At 47.5% G+C, this 11,961-nt stretch overlaps 1 non-coding gene across 1 annotated transcript; it reads left to right on the forward strand.

The window, feature by feature from the left end:
* The first annotated feature begins 2,458 nt into the window (after positions 1-2,458).
* On the forward strand, positions 2,459-2,565 carry LOC120643212. Its single transcript, XR_005662902.1, has one exon. It is a non-coding gene; the product is annotated as a small nucleolar RNA R71 (small nucleolar RNA).
* The last annotated feature ends 9,396 nt before the right edge of the window (positions 2,566-11,961 follow it).

Here is an 11,961-nt window from a genome sequence, read left to right on the forward strand (position 1 = left end):
CCAACTTCTTTTGGTCTTGTTTGCAATCAGGGTACAACAATGTTCTGTAGTCCTCCAACATACGCTTCAGATCTCTCGATTCCTTTTCTGTTTCGCAACCTTCCTCAGTTTCGCGCAGCATCTGACCAAGATCATCTTCTACAACGTATCCTTTAGTATCTTCTTCAGGCTCACCCATTGCAGTGTCATTGAAAAAGACATTATAATTGGCTGCAAAGTCAGGAATCCTGTCCTCTTCTACATTATTATCTAGCATAATTCCTCTTTCGCCATGCTTGGTCCAAACATAGTAGTTCGGCACGAAACCACTATTGAACAAGTGACTGTGGATGGTTCTTGATGATGAGTAATCCTTCTCATTCTTACACAATTTGCATAGACAACGAACGAAACCGCCATACTTGTGTTTCTCGGCCACTTCTATGAATTCATGCACGCCATCAATGAACTCCTTTGAACACCGGTCGGCCATGTACATCCATTGCCGACTCATCTGGGTCCACAATACATTTATATACATCATTGTAGTGTACAAATAGTTCATTCATACTACCAATTTATAACTAATATTGAATACGCTATTAATAAAACTGAACTACAAAATTATAACTGATGCATATGGCCTTCTGACTGCATGACTATGTAAAAACTGTGTTTCTCTATATGGAACTTTATATTTTTGTACAAGAAACGACGCATGTGGCCTTCTGGCCTAGCTGAGCTGTGGGTCTCGAATTGGCACAGCATGCATCTCGAATGTGGAATCTTATAAAGTTTTGGAATTTTGAAGGGAACTAAATAAAGCACCCTTGCATATGTAATTGATAATATTTCCATACAAAATTTGAATTCAAATATATAATTGATAATTCATATAACTATAATAAATAGATACTATTCACTTATCAAATAAATTGATAAAACATATAAATATAATAATTTGATAGTATTCATATATCAAATAAATTGATAACGCATATAACTACAATAAAATGCTACAACTAAAAATAATTATCACATGTATAAACTAAATTAAGTGATAACTGCTTCTAAAAACCAATTGCTAAGTTATGGAAAAAAATAACTAACCTTTTTTGAAAAAAAACCAAAATTCGCCTCCCCTCCCCTCACTCAGCTGCCATGAACAGTGAGTTCACGGCAGCTTGGAGGGGGGAGGGGTTGGGGTATTTATAGGCGTGGCTCAAAGGCACCGGTTGGTGCTCAACAACCGGTGCCAAACAATAGGCATAGGCACCGGTTGAGGTTACCAACCGGTGCCTTTGTTGTGGGCACATGGCGGCACTGGGTCATGGCAAAACCCGGTGCCATTGTCCTCCCTTTAGGCACCGGTTAGTGCCACCAACCGGTACCAATTCCTCCTTGTTCTTTTGGTACCAGTTGGTGGCACTAACCGGTGCCTATACTGGGGTTTTGGTACCGGGTAATGCTTTAACCCGGTACCAAACCCCTTACCTTCACGCATCAGTACCGGTTGCAAAAGCAGCTGGTACCTTTGGCCAGGACCTTTGGCCTGTTTTCTAGTAGTGGATATAGCTAGCCTAGCATAGTTGACTCGAGCTCTAAGTTCTACCTTGCTCCCGGCCTAAAGCGTCTTTTCTTTTTCTTTATTTATTTATCTAGAGGGTAGTTTTTGTGTGTGTCACACTACCTCCTACCATGTTATATATCTTACCCCTGTTTATGCATGAGAGTATCCAATCTAGATAAAGTTCATCAACTAGTCTATATCTCTTCACTCACCGCCTTCCCTGCGGAAAGATAAATGACACCCCAGTATACTCCCGGGTAAAATGCTACAGCGGTATTCCATGCGCTTGTTGACTTATTCGTGGTTCATGAAATATTGCCACCCCAAATTGGCGTCTCCAGGCATCGTCACTGCTTTCTCGATGGTGACGTTGGTAGGCACCAACAGTCTGTAGCGGCCAACTTCTTCTAAAGGGACTCATTGATCTTCGCTTGGCCGTAGACATGATCTCTCAAGGTAGGTTGGTTAGGATTGAAAGAATTTAAATTGTCATTACCTCCTTGATAGTATGGGCGTGATTGAATCCACCCCTGACCTCCTTGTGGACGAAACCCGTTGTTGTTACCATTGAGATATAATGCTTCTTCTTGGGTTTCCGGGCAATTATCTCTCGAATGTCCAACATTCCCACAGACCTCACACGTCATGCGAGTTTCCAAGGCTTGAAGTGTTTGCATTTATGCCTTATCTTGGGAATAATCCTCGAATTTCTTGAGGAGGGGATCAATCCTCATAGCGAGCATGTTGGCCTCCTTGACGGAGTCCATGCCTCGCTGGCGTGGTTGGAGGCGATCATCACTCCAACCTTGGTTGGATACTATCTTCTCGATTAATGATGTAGCTTTTCAATGGTCACGGGATGATTGCGTCAACCCGTTGTAGAAGTTCTGAAGAATGAGCCAATTGTCCATTCCATGGTGCGGACACACTAGAATGTGCTCCTGAAGTCTCTCCCAAGCTTCAGGAATTGACTCATTTGATGCCTGCTGGAAGTTTGAAATCCATCCACGAAGAGCATTGGTTTTGCCCGTCGGGAAGAACTTCGTGAGGAATGCCTTGGCACATTTGTCCCAAGTGTCCATAGCAGCCTTGTTAGCATAAAACCATTGCTTCGCTCTCCCCAAGAGAGAGAACAGAAACAGATGGAGCCGGATTGCATCTTGAGATACACCCTTGATAACAAAAGTACTGCAGAGCTCCAGGAACTGCTGGAGATGAGCGCTGGCATCCTCATTGGCCTTGCCAATGAAAGGGCTGGCCTGCACCATCGTAATGAGACCCGTCTTGATCTCGAAATTGTCACATCCAGTGTTGGCCTCGGGCCCGGTGGGGACCTGGTTAGCAGACAGAGCAGAATAATCATGGAGTGTCTTCTGGGCCATAGCTTGAGGAGCTGACGACGATGCGATGACTGGTTCAGCTATCGAGAGTGGTCTCCGAGGTGATACGAGATGAGCTCGAGTCCTCCTCAGAAGTGACTCTGGATTGGAATGAAAGTTTTGTGGCAAGTCGAAACCGGTCATACACTACCCCTATTTTCATATCAACAAAGACAAGAAAACAAAGTCAAGTTAGCTTGTTTAGCAATCGAATACCAATTTGGATTTTGCTCATAACTTTGTCTATATACTTCAATATGTGCCTTCCCCGGCAACGGCGCCAAAAATGCCTGTTGGCGCCTACCAGCGTCACCACCGGGAAACAGCGATGACGCCCGCAGACGCCAATTGGGGTGGCAGGTATTTCATGAACCACGAATAAATCCGCAAGCACGTAGAATATTGCTGTAGCATTTTACCCGGGAGTATACCGGGGTGTCATTTATATTTCCGCAAGGAAGGTGGTGAGTGAAGAGATATAGACTAGTTGATGAACTTTATCTAGATTGGATATTCGAATGCATAAACAAGGGTAAGATATAAAACATGGTAGGAGGTAGTCTGACACACACACACACACAACTGCCCTCAAGGTAAATAAAAGAAAAGAAGATGTTAAAGGCCGGGAGCAAGGTAGAAGTTAGAGCTCGAGTCAACTGTGCTAGGCTAGCTATATCTATGCTATCTTATGGTTGGATCGTTAGAGATTAAACTACACAACAGGGAGACCGCTATCGAAGTAACGAGAGAAGTCCGTACACCCCGGCGGCTTTATGCACCTCCTACCCTGCATACCGAATGTGGAGGATTACTAGGGCTCGGACAGGGCTGTCACCACCTGCTGGCTACCTCTATAAACTATGGGTATAGTTGACATCCAGCAACTCTTAGCTAATCTAGACACCATGTCTACACTAGTAAGCGATACTCTAGCATCCCGCACAGAGCCCCCACCCTCCGAATGGGCAGACATCACACTAAAGCAAACATACGAATACTGGAGCAGTTGATAGAGTTCTAAGGCCGATATGTTAACCATCGCAAGCATAGGGCGATCATGCAATGTAAACATCGAATGATAACGCAACCAGATCAAGAAGTATATATCCGATAACTCAGAACATACTTCGAGCAGATATCGGTAACCATAGTATAATTCTATTATAAACGGCCGAATATTACAAGAGAGAGCTGGAGATGAACCCATACCAGAACTCTCGAGCAACTCCGATAACTCGATGACTCCTAGACTTCTCCTAAACTCCACTAGGCCTAACGACTATGCAAGATGAACTTGAGAAGAAGTGAGTGTGGTGTGTGTGTGTGTGTTCTCATTCTCTACTCAGTTTCTGCAGCTGATCCTCAGTGAACCGCCATTGGGAGCCAATGCCAAGCCTCCACGTGGCTGGTTGAGGCGGTGGGACCCACGGGCCTAGTCGGCCGACCAGGGTGGTCGGCCGACCGGCCCATGGCGCCAACCGCCCCCAACCGCCAGGGCCTGGGCTATCCTGGGCCTCCTCTTGTCTGATCACCGGGGCATGCCTAGTCTTGACTTGATTACATGTGGTTCTTGGGCTACACTTGTCCATTTGAGCCTGAATCTGTGCTCTGATATTTTCTGTGATTTTATGTCGAGCCAAAGTGCACTTGCAACCTGCATATTAGCTCAAAAACACAACTTGCATTTTCTAGAAGGTGTAGTGTGGTTTAGGGGCTTTATTGGATAGAGATGCGTGTAAGAAATGCAAACTCTCTTGATTTTCTAATCAAGTTGACGCCTGGAAATGGTCGTTAGTGAGCGTCAACAGACGCGATACTTCAATGGCCCGGTGAGTTACGCCTTCAGTAGGATGTGAGATGCGCTGCAGCATTGCTGGAGCGTAGAAACAAGCAAGTGATGATGCTTGGTGCAAGTTGTATATATGTTGTGTGTCTGTGTTTGTTTAATTATATATATGTGATGCTGTGGTGATGTGTCGTATATCTAGCTAGCTATCTGGAATGTTCGAATTTGTATTATATTACATACATTGGAAAGTATATATATCTAGCTATCTGGCATGATCAAACATTCATGCATGGTCCACCATACATGCAGTGTCCCTAGACCTCATCTCATATGTGAGACCTGCATGTCAATATCACAGAACAGAACGCACGCAAGGAAGGCACATCCTAGTCAGCGCGACAGGTCGTCGCCCCATCATGCAGGGTGGCTGGCTGGCTTGTGTGAGAGAAAACAATGCTGATTTGATCTGACTGATGCAACTTGCATAGTGACATAGTGTGCTCTCTCTTGCCGCCTACCACGCCTACTGACGTAATAGTGACATATACTAGTGACGAGAAATGGGGATTCTTGAAAATAACCCCAATTTTTTTAAATGAGAAAGACAGTTCAGGAGGCGCCGCGTGTCGGGGGATGTAATCGGTCTCGGAGCAAGGTCACAAAGCAAAATGAACGAAATAATTCATGAATCGATCAAAATAACCGAAAAGCAATATACACACACATACATTAAAACCATTCATGAAGCAGAAGTAATAATGATACATATATATACACTACTTTTACTAGCTACTATTTCACTACTAATAATATTCCCTTTGGTCAAAAATCCCACAGAACATCTCGATTAATCCATGAAGCCGGCAGTCTTCGCTGCAAAATCGCTTTGTCATCCATGGAACTCGACCAAGGTGGATGTAGGTGCTGCAATTCTCACTTGCGCACGGATGATCTTCAGCTCGCGTTGGCAGCACAGCCTTCTTCTGGCGCGGCCAGTCCCACTTAATCAAACCCCAAATCATCTGCTAGGCCGCATGGCGATAATAAAGACGGTCCAACCACATTGTGCCTCCACCCCCTTCCGGCGCCGCCACTGAATCTTCCTTACCCATGGCCGCCTGTCTCATGTATTGCCTAGCAGTTGTGTCGATGTCAGTACTGCCATTGGCCATGTATAGGCGGACGGCAGCCACATAGGCCATGGCTTTGTGGCCGCCTCCGGCGGCACACTCAAGATTTTCGTCGAGGACTAGCCCTGGTGTTGTGAACACAGGTCCAGGGAAGACGGCATGCGTCCCAGTGATGAAGCATGCCTACGGATTGCCAATGTTGGTCAGCCGATGAAGGAGGGCCTGGTACGCATTAGTGCTCCTCCACTTATTGGAGCTGGACACCCGCCCTAAGTTGATGCACCGGTCGACTTCGGGGTTTCTGCACATGCGGTGCATGAAGCGACATGTCCCCCGAAGTGCGTGGAGGTCGTCCAATGGAAACCACGAGGTCGCAGCAATGTTGCCCGTGATCTGAATGACCACATCGAAAGGAAGATCCCCCAGCCACGACCGGCGGCACCGCTTTGCCTCCATTTGATTGCCGGCTTGACGACGAGTCGGAACCTGAAGCGGCGCGAGACGAGGCATGGATGGAGCTAAGGCGGGAGCGTGGACGGCGGGGAGCCGGAGCGGTGCAAAAAACCCTCGTTTTGAGCTCTTGAATGCATCGTCAGGAGGTGCTGCATTGGGGATGGTGTGCAGCCACGTGGACGTCGGCGAGCTGGAGCCGGTGATCGGAGAGGACGCGGTGGATTTTGGTGGGGCGCTGAACTACTCCTGCTCTCTCTTGCAACTAACACGCCGTCGCAGTGGAGAGTTGGGGATTTTTTTGGACGGGAGGGGAAGTTGAGTTCGCGCCGCGTCTCGGGGGATGGCAACGGTCTCGACAAATGTGGTTGGGAGGAGTAACTGGCCCCTCTTCGCCGGTCGCTGACAGGTGGCACCCGCATGTCAATCTCAGGCGTGGCCAGCCACACCTCCTATCTCAGATCATGATCGTGAAAGAAACTCTCGTTTGGAGCTCTTGAATGCGATGCCAGGAGGTTCAGGCGGCCCCGTGTCTCGGTGGGATGGCAACCGCATGCGGAACAGTAATCGGTACAGCTTTTGGTACGGGAAAGGTCACATAGTGCGATTTTTCTCGCTCGTGCTCGATCCTTTGGAGTAGAATAATCGTTTAGAAAATGGAAATATACAGTAACCGGTCGCAAGTCGCCGACAGGTGGGAGCCGCGTGTCAATCTCACAGAACTAAATGGACGTGACGAAGGTGCCTAGTCAACGCGTCGCGTCCTCGTCTCTTATTTGTGGCCCCTGGTTTCTGTGCCCATATGTCAGTGGCTGTTGGGTGGAAACAACTGGGGACACTGACAGCGTGGACGTAGTTTCCCCAAAATTCATGAAACAGAAGCAATAATACAGCATATATATCTACACTACTTTAATTAACTACTAATAATTATTTCACTCTAAAATTCATGAAGAAAAAGCAGCATAAAAGCAAAAGCTACACTACTAATAATTCAGTCTAGATTAAGCTCTCCTTTGTAATACTATAATGCAGTGGATAGGCAAAAGCAAAAGGAAAGTATTCGTCATCCCAATCCAAATTTACAAATTAAATTAAGCCCAAGAATAGATTGAGCTCGAAATGAATCTGGCAGTCCTCGCAAAAAAAACTCTTTGCATCCAAATTGCGGCCATGGTAGAACAACGATGTAATCACACTTATCGTGCTTGCACGGATCTAGATCGGTGCGAATCGGTAACACCACCGCCTTTCTCCTTATTCGGAGCCAGCTTCTCAGCATAGTGACCCTCTCACGGATCTAGTAACACTCCTCATTGCTCAGCATTTTGGCACTGCCCCATGGCACCTTCACTAGTTCATCGCCGACGGCATGTCTCATGCACTGCCCAGCAGTATTGTCGACGCCGGCGCCACCGTTGGCCATCTACAGGAGGACGGCAGCCACATAGGCCGCCACTTTGTGTCCGCCGCGGGCGGCGCTCTCGAGATTCTTGTCAATGACTGGCAGGGGTCTGAGTAGTGGATAACGGAGGACGGCACTCATCTCGACGACGAAGCAGGCCTCCAAGTTGCCCACTTGGGCCAGGCGAGGAAGGAGGGTCAGATAGACATCATGGACGTACTAACACATCTTGTAAAATCACTCGACAGAGATGAGCCGGACGACTTCGGGGTCACTACACACGCGACGCATGAACTGGCAGGTTGCCCGAAGCGAGCAGAGGTCCACCATTGGCTGCACCGAGGTAGTAGCGACGCTGCCCGCGATCCGAATGGCTAATTCAGTAGGGAGATCCGCCAGCGACGACGGGCGGAGTCGCCTCACCGCCATGAGAGCCAGCCGGCGAGGATGGAGCTTTGCCGTGTGCATGTAGGTGTGCCGGAGATGAAGCATTCAGCTTACTTTAGCTCAAGAGGAGCCAGACAGAGGGGAGAGTTGTGGATTTCTTGAAAAAAAGACCACCAATTTTCGATAGGGAGACGAAGTTCAGCAGGCGCCACCGACTGGTTTGGCGGAAGATGCGTGGGAAAAGGACCTGACCCCTCTTCTCCGGTCACCGACAGATGGGTGCCGCATGTCAATCTGACAAAAGAAAATGGATGGTCCCCTATCCTTAAGTAGTCAGGGGGCCATTCCAAATAGAATGCGTGAGTATAATCTTCACATTGGGCCTTTATTTTTCATGGGCCAGATGGAGTGGATCCTGGTGGGCGGTGGCTCACTCAAACCTCTCTGCTCGCACCACAGCAATTTCGTATCGGGACTGACTTTGAAACGGGCCCAGTTCTTATATCTGCGCGCACCACCTAGCCACGGTGCACGTTGGACAGCCCAAACATGATAGCCATGGCCCTTGGGTGACGGGCGATGGCCTGCTAGCCCGTACTCATATACGTGGATGTCGGCTCTCTGCTATCCAGTGGAGCCCGCGTTGACATATTTGACCCATGTTGACAGCCATTATTTCACATTCTGACCATCAACTTCTCAGGAATAAAATGAGCTTTACACTATGTTCCATTCATATTCTATTTAATTCTAATAAGTTCCACAACTATTGGATGAGTTGTGATTTCAAGTGAACATGTACCAAAGTTGGACGAAATTGGGCAAAATCCCAGACCGACCGGCCTCCCTTAGGCCGGCCGGCCTTGCACCTCCACACACAGCGTCATGTCTTCGATCCAGGGGCAATGTGACACACTCAAATGCCTATGAGTCATGGATTGGATGTCAGTTCAATCGAATGGACCGAAAGGCTTGCACAAGGATCAAAGGACCCACAATTTAGTGCAAAGACATATCCAAGTCAACAATCCACCTTCCTGGAATATCACAAGCGTACGATTGCAATGTCGGTGCAACGAAGGGCCGAGAGGAGCCAGAGGGAGGCCGGCCGTCCGGCCTAACACGTGCCTGCATACAAGACAAGCAAGCTACACCGACATGAGGGAGTGATCACAAACGTCCAGGAGAAAGCGGTGGTCACGTGGCCACACCCCCAGGCCGATCGGCCGGCCTAGGGGAGGCCGGCCGGCCCCACCTTGCAGTGTCTCGTGTCCCGGCTTCGCGTGGAAGTTAAGCTCAACCACCTCAACTACTTACAACCAACGCCACGTGCCTCACCTGCCAAGAACCAACCCTGGAAGGCTATAAGTAGCACTCTCATCCCCACTTGTAAACACACACCATTGGAGCTCATTCTCTCTCACTTTTCTAGAGTAGGTTCGTAGTTTGGGAGTTAGAGTCGAGTCGAGATTGCTCAGGATTCCGGAGTCATCAGAAGTCTGGTATAGCTCTGGTATCTTTCTTTCAACTTTATTAATATAAGTTATCTTCTCTACTTTTCTGAGTCAGCTTTACTTTCCGCATTCTTTTATCTTCTCGAGTCTGAGTGTTCAGCTCGAGTGCAGAAGTTGTATCCTTTAGCTTAGGCTAAGTTATCTTCCTAGTAGTCGGGATTCTATCTTATGGGTTTTCTCGCCCGGACTAGAGTATCTCAAGTTAGTGCTCTAGGTTGAGGGGGATTTCTCTCAAAGGCCTCGAGAGAAATCCTAACACCGAGTGCAGACGTGGTGTCTAAACTTAGTGTTAGCTAGAAAGTATGTTCCACCCCACGGAACCGTTGTGGTAGGCGGCAGGTGGTGACAGCCCTGCCTGTCCCTTGTAGTCCACCATGTTCGGGTGCTTTCAGAGTAGTAGTGCCGACTGTCGTTGGACTCTATTCTCATCCCAGTCTGAGTCCTTCCCTGAGGCCGCTGAAGTAAGCTCTATCTTCCCGAAGATTAGTTAGATAGCTAGTCTGATCTAGAGAGGCTAGCTCGATAGTTCAGAAGTGTATCAGGTGTCTTATCTCACTCGTTGTCCTCCCAACTGCTGCCTCTCTAGGGAGTTGAGCCTTCGTGTGTCACTCGGTCATAGACTGGCCATTTATCCTATCATTATATTTGGCTTACCCCCATCTAGTTAGTTGGCTGATTAAGCTAGTACGGTCATCATTCGATTTATGATACTCTTTACCATAGTGCTTCCCTGAGGAAAAATACGATACCCTAGAATACTCCAAGGTGAAGTGCTACAACGGTGATTCTGTGCGCTTGCGGAATTAATATTCTATTGGGCATAAGAAACGCCAACAAGCATTTCTGGCGCTATTTCTAGGGAAGCAATTGGCTAAATATATCGTAAATAGTTTGATAAACTTTACTAGTTTGTCGCCGCTAATCTTAGCGGGCTTACCATTGCTCTCTCTATCTTTTGATTGATGTAGAGCAGTGCATGACCAGTTTCGACCTACCAAATAACTTCAACCCGAATCCAGAAAGAATTGGGAGAATTGTGAGACTCACTTGGCCCATCAGTTCTCCATCCACTTCAGCCTCATCACCCATGGCTCAGAAGACTCTTCGTCTGTTCTCAGCCCCATCCAGTAGCCACATCCCTACTAGATTGAACCAAGACCAAGCCGGCAATGACGGCTTTGAGCTGAAAACTGAACTGGTGAACATGGTTCAAGCAAGTCTGTTCTGTGGAAAGGCATATGAGGATGCCAATGCCCATCTCCAGAACTTTCTGGAGGTGAGTAACACCATCAACCCCAAGGGAACTACGATGGATATCGTCCGCCTTCGGCTATTCCCGTTCTCACTGCTCGGGAAGGCCAATACGTGGTTTTACTCCAACAAGGAGGCTTTCATGACATGGGAAGCCTATTCAAATGCATTCCTGGCCAAATACTTCCCGGTGGGCAATACAAATGCCCTCCGGAACAAAATCTCCGGTATCCAGCAACTATCAGATGAGACAATCCCAGAGACCTGGGAATGTCTACAGGAGTACATACAAGCATGCCCACACCACGACATGGAGGAATGACTGATTATTCAGAATTTCTTTTACGGCCTGAATCAGCAAGCCAAGGACCACATAGATGCAGCAGCGGGTGGTTCCTTCCTCTCTCTCAATGTTGTGGGAGCGAAGATGCTGATAGACAAGATAGCTTCCATTCAGAGTTGGAGAGGTGAAAAGCAGCCGGCCCGTCCAAGGGGTGTGCACCAGATCGACAATGTCGACATGCTGGCTGCCAAGATGGACCTTCTAATGAAGAAACTGGAATCTCCGCACAAGGAGGTAAACCAGGTTTCAGAGTCTCGAATGACATGTGAAACATATGGCGAGACTGGGCACTCGGGCACCTCGTGCTCCCTAACTCAAGAGGATGCGAACTTCATTGGCACCAACAACAACAATCCCAACTCGGGATTCCGTCCTCAGCAAGGTTGGAACTCAAGGCCCAACCTCCCTTTCGGTAATCAAGGTATGAATTTTAATAACAATTTTCAGCTTACCTTAAAAGACCTAGTGTACGGCTAGAAGCAGATAAGTGACAACATTAGCAAGAAGTTTCTTTCTAATGACAAGATTATGGAGTCTATGGCCGCACAACTAGAGGGCTTTAATTTTGTTATTAAAAACCAGTTGAGCTTCAATAAGATGATTATTGACGCTCGCTAATAACTAATTTTAGGCGTCATCTTGAGCCTAAAATCATGAGAATAAAAGTCTCATACCTGCTGATGTTATCCAGAAAGAGCCAATTCCACGTTTCCTCTTAGAAATATTGCTATATCGGAATTCGGGCAGAAATGCAGGTAAAACAG

Source organism: Panicum virgatum, chromosome 7K (assembly GCF_016808335.1).
Source record: "Panicum virgatum strain AP13 chromosome 7K, P.virgatum_v5, whole genome shotgun sequence".
In the NCBI taxonomy this organism is placed as follows: Eukaryota; Viridiplantae; Streptophyta; class Magnoliopsida; order Poales; family Poaceae; genus Panicum; species Panicum virgatum.